This window comes from Lepeophtheirus salmonis, chromosome 9, assembly GCF_016086655.4.
Source record: "Lepeophtheirus salmonis chromosome 9, UVic_Lsal_1.4, whole genome shotgun sequence".
NCBI lineage: Eukaryota > Metazoa > Arthropoda > Copepoda > Siphonostomatoida > Caligidae > Lepeophtheirus > Lepeophtheirus salmonis.
In genome coordinates, this window is record NC_052139.2 from 16,866,950 (window position 1) to 16,881,290 (window position 14,341).

The 14,341-nt window shown below is 29.7% G+C and overlaps 1 protein-coding gene across 1 annotated transcript in view; it reads left to right on the forward strand.

Annotated features, from left to right (window-relative positions):
* Window positions 1–866: 866 nt before the first annotated feature.
* Window positions 867–14,341, forward strand: part of LOC121124464 (uncharacterized) — a 108,909-nt gene continuing 95,434 nt past the window's right edge. Inside the window, exon 1 of the mRNA XM_040719618.2 lies at window positions 867–1,030. The gene's annotated coding sequence lies outside the window, so the exon portion shown is untranslated. The remainder of the gene's footprint in view (window positions 1,031–14,341) is intronic.

Genomic DNA, 14,341 nt, shown 5'->3' on the forward strand with positions numbered 1-14,341 from the left:
TGTGCACAACCCAAAGGCCGGGGTATTCCTGCACATTATAAGTGATTTTTGCAGGAGTAGAGTTTAAATGGTCTCGGTACCCAGCATTTTACATGCACAAGATGAGAGCCAGCTTTATTTTGGGATATTATTAGGATTTTTTGACGGGCAAGGAAGGGCGCCAGAAGAATTTAACCTACGTCGAGGCGCAGCAGCTCATCTACACAATCTTTAATCAGGATTTATTACAACATTTTAGAAGGTATCCTTGGTGCTTACAAACGCGTCAGCGGTAGATTCGATCTACATTCGATCAACATAATACTATGTTAGGTTTATAAAATGATCATTAATCACTATGAATATACTTTTCTGCAAAAGAACACTCATTAATTTAAATATATGCCATATATAGTATATGAGAATACCTATTTATATACCATCATTTTAAATTGAATTAAAATTTGCAATGGTATATTATCAATAAATTTAATATCATTTTCTGACCAAATGTCCAAAACTTGTCCTTCGGCAAATTGACCTTCGTCCAATTGTCTTATGATCATATTTTTTTAGCTACAACCAATAGTGTTACAACTGTCTCCTCCTCAGTTTCAAAACATTATTCATTCCTAATAAATATTAATTCCATAATATGTAATTCAAAATAACCTACATTGAACATAAATCATTTCCGTTTAGATGTTAGAAAGAGACTTCCATTGACGGAGAGAGCCTACTCACTCAAGAAAACAACCTCTCTCCCACGTCTTTAATATAAAACGTTCAAAAAAAAAAGGGGGAGTGGAGAAAAGAGCGCGAAAAAATTACCAAAGGAAATAATTTTCGAAAAATACAGCTTCATTTCAATACAGATTCTTGTCTTATCATATTGTGTTAATTTTTTTTATTATTATATTCCCTAACAAAAAAATCATTAAGAAAAGAAATCAAATAAGCAGTGTATGAGTGATTTATTGCGTCATGAGGAATGCCATTTGTCGACTTATTAACTACAATTTCAAGGCACTATTCTTCATTAGTTGACAAGGTAGATTCTATTTTAATAATTCACTCTTGATCTAAAATTTTGAAAATACATATATATTTCATGCATTGAAATTTCTGGATAGATAATAGATACATCATTATCGATTCCTATCAATAAAAATGAATGCATTTGTTCATAATCTCTCATGTATCCCTGATGTAAATCCTTTTATAGTATTTAATTTGAAAGAGCAGAAAAAATTGTATTTTTTGTTTGTACATATTTAGACTGAAAATAGTTTTTTTTACAATAAGAAAAATAAAAAAATAAATTTAACAAGTATTACAAATATAGTAAGAGTACATGTGATCCGTCATCTCAAAAGCATGTTAGAAAGTTTTTTCTATGAAAAAATAGTATTTCCTAAATTATCTTCAATTTCTATTAAGAAAATATTTTTATTACCCTTTGGATGACCTGCAAATTGCCCTCTCTAAGAGGTCAAAGTTAATCGTTAAAATAGATGAATGATAAAATAATAGATTATATTTGAAAGGTCCCATATTTGAGCAATATATGTCTCTAAAATCAAATAAAGGTTTAAAACTACGGATAAAACCCTGGAATATTTTATTGCATCCCAATATTTGAGTAATAAGCCTGTAATTAAGTGGAAAAGTACGTATAAATATTGGTCTGTATATTACATATACAATATATCAAATACAAATTTAAATTGGGATTTTCTCTTTTTCTTGATTTATGTTTAAAATGGTTTTTTTATGACACACCACTAATTGTAACAATTGGAAGAATAATAAGTAAGGAGCATTTTGGCATGATGCCAAAAGTATGGCACTCAGCTGTATTGGAAGCACTAACATCCAAACTTTATCAGAATACAAAACCTTCTTTCTTTTTGATTAAGAAATAGTAGGACGGACAAACATGGGGGCTTAAATCGTCCATAAAAAAAAAATCAAGTTCTTATCTCAGGTCAGTTCCATAACCAGTTCTATGTATATCTAAGATTGGACCAGGGCCGCAACCAATATATTTATTGGGGTTCATAAGCTTGCAATAAAATATAAAGTTATCTTTTTTTGAAATCTTTTAATGAATGTTAAAAATACCCATAATGAAAATATTTGTTTTGAAAATAATTTTCTCAACATTAAAGTAATTATTTTGACAAATTTCTGTAGACACAGGTTTGGACCATTACAATGATAAAAAAATTAGGATGTGATATCAATTCTTGTAAAATAGAGTTTAACCATTCTTATATGTATTTATAATTAAGTTGGGAGGATATGGGCTTCTTATTGCATTTGGAGTTACATCACTGTCTCAGACTACAAATATAGACTAGGATCTTGTATCCGCAGCCAAAGTACTTGGGTGCAGTATAACTTAACTTGTACGATTTGAGGCCTTTACCGATTTCAGATCGTTTTTTTAATCATGTAATCGGCCATATGCATAGAATTGAAGAGTTGTTTAAAATCATTAAAAATAAATTTATATTCAAAACATTTTTGTTTGTTTTGGATGTGGAATAAGCACCACTTATATGCCTCCCCTCAAAAATCGGCAACCCCGTCTAAGTCATTTAAAGGCGAAGGATACTTTTTTATGAGTGCAAAATTAGACTAAAAACAATACTTTTTGGAAAAAAAAAAAGGATTTAATTTATTCGGAAGAGATACAATTTGACCAAATAACTTTTTTTTTATTAAATACAAATTGAAAAAAAATTCTCGAAATTTTTGCCATTTTAATCTTTTTTGCCAAGGCAAAAAATGTTTATTTGCTAAAACTTTAATTAGTTCCTCATACGCCAATGACCCCTATGATATCGATGCCTATTGTGCTGAGCTATAGCTATATACAATCGATATTCAAAATCAATCTTCTTCCATTAATCAAGCAAACAAACAAAAAAAACAGAAAAATACCCTGTGTTAAATACAGAAGATATTTAAAGATAATGTATATAACAATTTATTTCCCTAAATAAAGTCAGAATTTAACAAATCTTTTGCTCTAACATGTAGTGGTTTATTACACAAACGCATCACCTCTAGCTTCAACCACAGTCTCCAACCTGGTTCTAAAACTGGCATAGCATTGATGAGGAACTCTTTGTCCAAGTAGGACATTCTGCCTCGTGAATGGAAGCCCGCAAGGTGTCAACAATGTTAATATGTGCATGTTTATCGGACTCCCCACTCATCCAGCTTCCAGCGAGCTAGGAAGGTACATGTCCATACATTTTAACCGTGTATTCCATTAATTTATTATTAGCCCAAAACGACCATGAGTCATCTTTGCAGGTTTTCCCGCCTCAACAGACTCCTTGAAATCCTTAGCCACATTGTAAACAGTTGATTGGTAGGGTTAAAACAAGGTTATACCGTAACGCTTTTTCGACTGATGTTTGACTTCCCCCCACTGTTTTTAATACTGACATCAACTGTTACTATTAATCATATATCGTAAAAAGTTGTCTGTCATGCCCAGCAGTCAGTACGGTACACCAAATAGAAAATTCTGGCATGCCTGGTTACATGATGATAAGCCTTGTATTTCTATTAACCTTGGATGATGGTAGCTTTGTAGGCTCAACAATCTACAACTTGGGTGGGTGCCCGACACGGATGCTCACAATAATATCCACACGGAGGTCTCGTTCAGAGGACATCTCAAGGATTTAGTATTAACTTATATGGGTTGAATCTAATAAGCACAACTTCATAAACATAGATATTGATGTGTACACTTGTTTTGGAACTAAAATACTTACTCTGCATATGAGCCTCCAAGATGGTGTTGCCTTCGATTTTAATGCAGTTTATGATATAAGGGAAAGTGCTGTATGGTAGAATCACAAAAGAATATAAATTTTATTACTTAAAATAAATTGTTTTTTTTTATATTACTCCAAACTCTTTTTCAATTCAATTGAAAAGCAGAACACTCACAAAAAAAAAAAAAAAACAGAAAACAAAACTATAAAGAATATATTCAAGCCTAAATATTTATATATACCTGTAACTCAATTGATATTCAATGAATCATCTTTATGTAAATCAATTTTAGTTGATTTTTAAATTTATAACGTGATGCATGTATTGTGTAAGTATAGAGATTTTGATTTGATATAAAGATAATTGAGCATCTAATTGGAATGATATAAGAAAAGATTCTACGTTTTTATTTATTGCAATCATAAATAACCTATTTTCGAAATATTCACAATTACTAATTCAATATTAAGAACAAACCTTTGATTGATTGAGATTTAATATACACACCATTTATTAAATTGCAAAATGTCATAATTTTGATAAATACATTCATTATCTTCGATGTCTGCAAATTCTTTGTTACACATCAGAGATACATATATAATATTACGGGTGAAGGTTAAGCACAGTCAGTGAGCGCTCTAGAGTTAGTTTCTGTTTCTATTTCTATTCTAAGCCAGACTGGAGGGCGTAAGTGGGGGCATGACGTCATTAGAATTACAATCATACTTTATACAATCTCGTTTAAAAGTCCTTAACGGTGTTGTAAGGGATGTTGTTGAACTCCGTGATCTCCAAATTGGTGTTTTGCACGCAAAATACTATTACCCTGGTTCATCTATAAGCATTCTGCGCGCACCCATTCTAAGTTACGGCCGTAAAGCAACATTCCCTAGAAAGCCCATCGTATGGAATATCAGCTGATACTATAGTTGATCCAGTGTGGTAACTTTCCATAGTGAATACAACCCCCTTTTTTCCTTCTTTTTTTATACGTACACTCTTGGATATTTCTAATAAGATACACTCTTGCATCTTTTAATCTAAAAGAATGTTCCATTTGTAAAATTAGATCCTTTCATTATGAGGCTAGGAGATAAAATTTGAGTGTTAAGAAAGTTACTTCAACTAGACTGATTTGAGTGAAAGATATGATATTTCGCCTACACATATTTATCGTTAAAAAGTCTTTAAGTAATATTGATCAAAATTAGGATCCATCTAGCGATTACAAAATGATATATGTAATGTCTGTAATCACTGTCAGCATTTTTGAGCTATGAAATAGCAATATAGTCATACTAATGAAATCTCACAGGCATCTTGCATTTAGCTTCATATTAAAAAAACAAAAAAAAAACTACAGTATATAATTTAAAATAATGTTACTTTAGATTAGTGATGGGACGATTGCAAAAAAATCCCAATGCCGATTTCGATGCGATTGTAGTAAAAATTCCCAATGTCGATGCCACTTCTTTAATATTTTACATAATATTTAAAAAAATACGATTTTGCAATCAATGGCGTCCAAAAGATTATATTTTAGGGGAACTTGGTTTTTAGATTTTTTTTGAAAAAAAAACCAAAAATTATTATTATTATATACAAGTAATAATTGAAAAAAAAAATAAATAATGGGGCGTGTAACATTTAATTTCCTTCTTTTTTTTTTAAATATTTGATAAATAAAATTTTTAAGAAATTAAATTTCAAATTTGAGATTTCAAATTTCAATATAAATTTGATATTTCAAATTTCAATATAAATTTGATATTTCAAATTTCAATATAAATTTGATATTTATATTTTTTCAAAAATCCACACACATTCACAAAAAAATTATTGGAAAAAAATTCAAAAAACCTCCAACTAGTCTCAAAAAAGTTTAATTTCTAATATTACATTTTTCAGATAAAAATTCGTAAAACTAAATTAAATTGCAAATATTAAATTAATTTGACAAAAAAAATCAAATATTAAATTTTCTAGTAAAAAGCCCAAATTCTTTAATTTGAGGAGGGTGGCTATTATTTTCATAACCTAGAATAGTAATAAATTGAAATAGCAGTATTAAATAATAATCGGAATCGCAAATTACACATTAGTTTCTGATACCGATTCTGATACCAGAGAAAATACCGGATTCTCCATTTCCGATTAATCGCCTCATCACTACTTTAGATGATGTTTTGCAACAAGGCGTGAGTAGCTAAAGCTTAGTCAAGTAGCGTTGTAGAGACTAAAGTACTCGTGGGCTCATAATATCCTTTATTTTTTTTCAAAAATCTGTTATCATTATTCTTTTATTAATGAGGAGAGGACATTCAAATATTGAACTATATAGTGTGTGCACCCATCGAAAGACATAGCCAAACAATCAACCATTGTAAGTCCTTGCTGGGCTAGGAATATAATTGAGAATCAACATCCGTATAACCCCTACATATATTTCCTGCTGCTGATATAATAAAACATAATGACAGCTAAGCTGCTCTTCTCCTAAAATTTCTTCAAACTCTCCGATGACTCTGTTCCATTTCGGTTTCTTTTATTTTACATACCGACAAAACATATTTTATACACCCCGACCTATAATATTATATCCCCCCTTCCCTCCAACAAAATAAACCCAATGCAATAATCATTGATACAAACTGATTGTAGTTTTTAGCTCCCCTGTTTTTTTTACCCCAAGTATATTTTCCAAAACCGCTACCAATGTTATTTAATTCTTGAAAACAGAATTTCTAATTATTATCTAATATTTAGTTCGTTTTCTCACGAAAGAGGCAGATTAACAATCCGAGTTTGCTCTGGAGTTTTAAGTGTTAGTAATTCTTGGACTCAGGAGTAGAATTGAGGATCAATATTGGAGTAATAAATACTCTAATAAATAATTAGTCCAATAAAAACTTACATATACAAATCTCCAAACAATACTCAGAGTGACTGTCTATTCCTCATAATATTCCCCCCTCAAGCATAAAAAATAAATTTATGTATGAGCACAGAATCCAAAACTGATCTCAGATTTTCTCTCAGTCATCTGAATTTAAAATATGCGGGATTATAGTAATTTCAGATTATTACCGTTCATAGTCATTTTTCCTTCCTCTAAAATCTTTCAAGATGCATATTTTTTAATTTACATATATATTTTTCATAAATTAACCCATGATACCTTCATCACTACGTATGTATTATAAATAAAGTTATAAGAGTCTAAAGAAGAGTGTCGTTTTCCATAATTTTTCAACCTAAGAATGGAAATATATCGAGTTTAGAAGAAGATACAGAATCAATAAAAACACTTTGACATAAGTTTTATTAATTTTACTTTTAATTTGGGGATGGTTTTAAGGGTAAAAAATGACTCTGAACGATAATAGCTCCAAATTACTATAATCCTAGATATTTCAGAGTTCAGATGACTGAGAGAAAACTGAGATCAGTTTTGGATTCTGTGCTTAAAGGTACATTCCTTTTTTTTTGCCCACAATTCATTTGTACAAAATGAGTGTTCCCCTTTGTAATGATAACAACTCTGGAAAATATAAACCCTATACGGGTTGCAACCAAAGAAATAACCTACCCTTGTCTAAAATCAAACTCTTTGGTTAATATAATAACAGTTGTTACTTTTATTATATAACACAACCTTTCTTCTAAAAATAAACAGAAAAAAAGCAAGATATCTTCTGGTAGTTAGTCAAATAAGGCAATCGCCCTAATTGCTAACTATCTCATAAACACTCCCAGACTATCATTATTTCTCCACAATTCATAAAACGAATAGCATACATATATATTTTCTAATATTAAACACCTACCTTAGTATTTCATTCGATACTGTGTTATAATATTGATTACTCATATTTCATTAAAATTGTGGCCATACTTTATTATTTGTGTATGATAGCCAAAATTTCTTGATACAATGAATGAAATGGTCAATAAATAAATTATATATACGACATGGAATCAACAAGAAATTGTATTAATGTCCTATTGAAAACGGAGCATAAGTATAAATTAACTAATTACTTTGTTTATATTTCAAAAAGAATAAATTATGAAATAGCCATAACGTTATTAAGTGAGACGAAGGAATCGACAGCTGACAACAAATACATACGGTATTTTTGTGTTAGTGAGCTAACACTGAGAATTATAGATGTAAAAAAAGTTAATAATAAAAGATTTCGTCCAATATTAATGATGGAAAATGTTATTTTCTAAATACGTATATTCAAAAAATAATTACTTGTATATTGCGGTAATATATCCTGTGATAATGATTTTTCCCTTTAGTAGTTTTAAAGAGATTATAATTCATAAAGAAAAAACAATGTTATGGAAAGTTTTTTAAATTTGTTTATAATTTAATATTATGTATAATTTATACAATTACTGCGTCAATATAAAAACAATCTTGAACAAAAAATCAGAAAAAGCAATAAAAGTATGTACAACATATATACATACAGCCCAATATTTCATAGATATATTTGTGTCAATTACAGGGTCTTTTTTTTTTAGAAAAAGGTTTTTATTTTAAAACATGTCATATATTATTAATATACTTCATATATTTTGTGTAATTACATTTTGTAACAATATATATAGACATTGTAGTTTAAAGTTAGCTCCCAAGGTCAAAGACCTCTTTAGTTACAAAAGCTATACAATAAATATACAATAAAAATATGAGATTAATACAAACCCCAAAAACAAACCGTCAATACCCAAAAATTCAGAAATCTAAAACTAAGTACCTAGGATTGTCCTATTTTTATGTCTATTGAATATCTTGATAAAACGATTTAAAATTTTAATATATTTATAAAGTTCTTCAGAAAATACAGTGCAATATCTACTGCTTAATCAAACCTCAATGTATTGTACTTAGGGATTTTCAAACCTAAAGCCATGCATCTTGACGCAGGTCCAATAAGTATGCCTCTTAACTCCATGCTATCTTTGGTCCCCTGAAGCTTAACTTTTTTTTTGCAAAGTAAGTAACCCAAACCCCAAAAAAGGTGTTCAACTCAATTGTTCATGGTTTTGCTGAATGTCTGTTTTTGCTGAAATCAATGAAGTTTGCTGCATGGAACTTAGAAGGATATATAAACATCTTGCCAAACCACATCTGGGCCATAATTCTTTTTGGGCTCCACAAAAATAAGTTAATTCCTTCAAAGAAGGCTAAATCAATCGCACTTACCTTTATTTGATTTAAAATACTTATATTGGCACCGATATGCCCCTTTCAAATACATAAAATATATGTATTTGTTGTTCTTATAATGTAAAGATCAAATTATGGCTGCTTTACGTACCATTTGTGGTATTAATAAGATACAAAAAGTTTAACCTATAGATAAGAAACTTTCTTTGATCGAAAAAGGCTCATATTGACCATAAAATCTTTCCATTTCTCATTCTTTTATTGTGACGAGAAGTTTTGCCTACTTTAAGTGCAATTTGTGGGATGAGTTAAAGTACTCAAGAATTTACCCTATAGTTTGGAAACTTTCTTTGTTTTAAGAGACTTATATTGACTCCGATATGGTCTCCTTCAAATCAATAAAATGTATACATTTCTCATTCTTTATTGTGAAAATATTTTTAGCTAATTTAAGTGAACTTCTTTGGATGGGTCAAAATATCCAACAGAATACCCTTTAGATGAAAACAAGGATATTCAACGTTTAAGTATAGTGGGTCTCATTGCCACTTGAAAATTGTTAATGGCTCACAGAAACTATTAAATTAAATTGCATCAAAAATGGGTTTATTTCAAATTAAGGCCAAATTTAATTTTTCAATGACAAATTGCTTAAAAAAAGGTCAGTCCAACAGCCCTGTTCAGGGGCGTCACCCGGATTGATTTTTTTTCGTTGAAAAAATTTAAAAAGAATACTCAGCTGCACAATTTGATCAAATTACCTTCTTTTTTTAGAAAATAACTACATAAATTTTTTTCTCTGTTTTCTCAGAGCCTCAATGTCTTTTTTTCGTTGTAAAGATCCCGTTTGGCTGCTTTTTGTGCAGCTTCCGGCCCTTTCAAAGGCTTTGTAACAATAATTTGTTGTTAAAATTGACGATAATTCGTATAAGAATACAACTGTAACCCACAGATAATTTAAAACTAAATCAAAGATTGGTTTTGTGTTGACGGGTCACACAATTGTTGTAAAATACTTTTTGCATTAATTTTTGAGTTGATTTTTGAATTGGATATTCCAGAAAAGAGCTTTACAATACAATGATAACTAAAAAAATCATATATCTACAAGAAAAAAAATAAGCCACAAAAAAAAAAATATATATTTTCTTGATACTTATCCGCAACATAACATAACTAATTAAAGTGTAACTAAAGTCCACTTCTTGTATTACATTTACTTCATATTTTGTACGTAGGTATGAGTTTTGTTTTACTTATCTATCTAAGTATATTTCTTATCTTGAGCGAACACATTCAAAATAAAATTACATAAGTAAAGAGATTCAAACGAATAAGTAATTTTCTGTGTACTACACTTAAGTGTCAATAATGTAATGATTGAGATAACATCATTCATAAGTGTTAGTACAAGTCATTGCCTAGAGTTAATAGGTTATAACAAACAAACAAAATTTGCTTTAATAATATAGAAACTATCAACAAAAAATCCTTATTATTACTCTTCGTTTTTTCATATCACAGTCTAAGTGTTCGTTATTTTGTAAAGCTGACCAAATTCAAGGTTATAATGAATCACGAGATGTGTTTAGGTGTTGGTAATGACTTTTTTTTTTTTTTCTGTGCCATCAAAAACCGTTACCCTCCATCCGGTCAAAGTTCCAGTGTACAAAAAAGTACTTCAAAATGAAGTCAAAGGAAAAAAAGAAAAAAAAAAAATTATAAATAAGGCATTAGAAGATAAAAAATACTTTATATTTCTAAAAATTTGTATATAAATATTTTGACTCTATTAATAATGGATTTTGTATTTATTCAGCAATTAATATTATTAAACTTTTTCAAGAACAAGATACAAAAGGGATGAGTTTCTATTACTAAACAATACATTAAGCTTTTTAAGATCCAAGAAATACCTAGGATATTTTTTATGCCTCTTAAAAGGTTTCGGTAACCGAAACCTGTTCGAAACCCGGAGATTACAAATTTACCTTTACCGTCCCGAGTAGTTCGAATCCGGGTCTAAGACCCATACTATCTAAATTAAGGAATACTAAAATATCTAGAATATCATTGAATATTTTTTAAGATCCGTAAAATTCGAGTATCCAAAGGCGGTTCGGATCTTAGATAATACGAATTAAGTCTATACTGTACTCGAGTACTTAGGATCTGGCATCCAAAAACCCGTCTTATCTTTATTAAGGAATATTATAAGTCTTTAAAGATTCAAAAAATCTGTTGGATCTTTTTAAGATCTCTAAAAGTTTGACAACCAAAAGCCAGTTCGGTCTTGAATTATTTTAGGATAATAAAAGTCTCCACAGATACAAAATTGGATTATTTTTAAGATCCATAAATTTCAATTATCATAAACCGGTTCGGGCGTTGGATAATACAAGTATACTTTTACCGTAACAAGGTACTTCGGATCCAATACCTGTTCTATAATTATAAGAGAATATAATCTTCTTTTTTACATTTGGAAAATTCCTTAGCTTTTTTTCACGATCCGTATGAGTTCGAGTACCCGAAGTCTGTTTGAATCACGGAAAATAAATATTTACCCTAATTGTTCCCGAGTACTTTTAATCTGGATCCAAGATCCGTATTTTTTGTGATTAAGGAATATGCTTTTTAAGATCCGGAAAATCCTTCACATCTTTTAAGATAAACAACTTTACTTATACATTACCTACGTTCTATGGATCCTGGTCCAAGACACGTCCTATCTGTATTACTTCCCCTAACAAAGTGGAACTAAAGTTATATTTTTGCCTTTGTTTTTTTGTTAGTTTGTTTATTGGTACAAAGATTGTTTTTGGTGTGAGTAAGAAACCATTAAATTTTTAGAAGTCGATGGAAAACAAAATGTAAAAAATTGTATAATCGACCATAGCATTGAAACAAATTGAGAAACATAAATAAATTTGATTTTTGGAGAAGTTTTGACCCTTTCACCGAGTGCCCATTCCAGTTAGGGAATATAATAATTGTTTATATATTAGGAAAATCTCACAGATCTTTTTTTGGCTCAGAAAAAGTTGGAGAACTCAAAGATGGTTTGATTATCGGATCTTTTCAGATAATACCAGCTCACTTATTACTCGGGTACTTCAGATTCAGGTCAAAGACCCGTTCTATCTCTACATGTATACAGCGTAAATAGTTTTTTCAATATATATTTATAAATTTTCCATCATAAATTCCAACATTTATAAACAATCAAGACGTTTTGATCTTTCCACTCGCATCCCTAATCCTTCATCTTTTATAAACTATCCAAGTCCCAAATGTTTGTTGTTTCTTTTAAAAATAAGAGTAATAATCGACTCATGTCAAAATAAGATAAATAAATATGGAAATAAAATGATCACACATACATTTATTTTTCTCACACGCAACCTATTTGCCATACAAAAATTACTGTTGTTTGCTTAAATATAAACATACTCTTTAATTGTTACTAAGGGGTTGCTATTTTTCTTACATTTGGAAGTTTTATATATAAACTAAATATTTCTAATAAAATTAAAATAAATTCAAATTAAAACTTTTGAATTTATATACATCAAAGGAAAGTAGAAAAAGCAATAATCGTTTTTGTTTGTTTTTAATTATGTGTTATGACTGACTATAAAATGTTGTGAAAAAAAAAGTTAATGCTGAGAAAATGCTTCTTTTTACACATTCTATAAAATCAATTTATTTAAAATATCTAATATAAGTGGGTCGACAACATAAAAAGAAAAATAAATCCAAGAAAGTACTAATTTTTTATTTCTTTATGCATACAACCCAATATTGTACAGAAACATAAGAGTCAGGTATATGATTTTTAATCCCATTTCTGGGATTTGTTAAGATACACATTTTTTTCTATTACTTAAAATCTTTACATAATAAAATAGACTTAAATTGACCCCAATATGGGCCCTTTTAAGTTTAATATATCAATTTGTCAAACTTTCATTGTGACGATCAATTTTAGCTACTTTAAGCACAATTTGTGGCACTTGCAAAGGGATACCAAGAGTACTTTGGTGATAGAAATGGACAAATATTCTTCAAAGAATATAAATGTGGCATGTCTACATAAAAACCATCTTGACCAAAAGTAAAAAAAGGAAATAATTCAAATGTATTTATTTTTATGCTATATACATTCTGCCAAAAAGGTACCGGGGAATAATAATTTAAATTACCTGCGCCTCAATCGATCGTTTGAGGCACGGCAGAAATGTGGGATTTCTCTTCTTGTCACTTTTTTGCCTTGTTGAACTTCCGTTCGGACTGCCTGGTTAGTTTCCAATTGTCCTATTTTATACAGTTTCTTAATATTTTTTTTTCTATTCTTACCACCGGAGAATATGCGACGACAAAGCTGCCTCAAGGTCAGGGAAACTCCAATTTAATGCAGCAACCGGTGCGTATAGCATGCACCCAAGAAGTTGAGGTATATTTCATATCAAAATGCAATCATCACATTGTTACAAATAAAATAAATCCCAAAGGGAACACTTATATAAAAGACTTAAAATAATCACCACTCCCAAACCAAAACATAAACTAAAAATAAATTAAACATAAACACACCACAATGAAAAAAGATCCTCTGTTAAAGTAAAATCCACACACATAATGACATTTCACGACAGTTTGCGATTACTGTCAAAATTACAAACTTCTATAAAAACATCTCCAATGTTCCATTGCAGATTTCGACTAAAATCTCATATATTTATCCTCATGCATTCTAGGGCATCACATCTCGTTATAAGATGTACAGGAGATTCTGATTCATTTCCACACAATCTGCGTAAGTCATCCTCCACCAAACTCATCCTCTTTAGATGTTTTTTCAAGGAAATATGACCAGTCACAAAACTTAGAACCTTTTTAGTTTATGTTCTTCTCTCTTTATATATTTTCCATCCCTCACAAAGACGAGGAAAAAAGTACTTTCTTTGCCGACAACTTGGATCACCGCGCCACTCGTTCAACCAGATATATATTTTTTTTATAATTTCAGTTTTTACTGTGATCAGTGGGACTTCCAATCCAAAAGTGTAATTTTCACTAAGATAGGATAACCCCAAGCTACATCAATTTCAATCTGAAAATTAGATAATATTCGGGTTATTTCTATATTTTCTGTATTGGCTTTCTTTATGTAATGCACATATATTCATATTTTTAGGAATTTAAATTTATTCTTCCTGATGTGAAAAGTTCAAATATGAAAAAACTATTATCATAACTTAACATTGAGTTAAGTAAGTTTACGATTCGATAATATTATAATTGGAGAAGATATGAAAGTAATAATTGAGTGCAATTGGTAGTTTAAGTGATCTTTTAAATATTTTG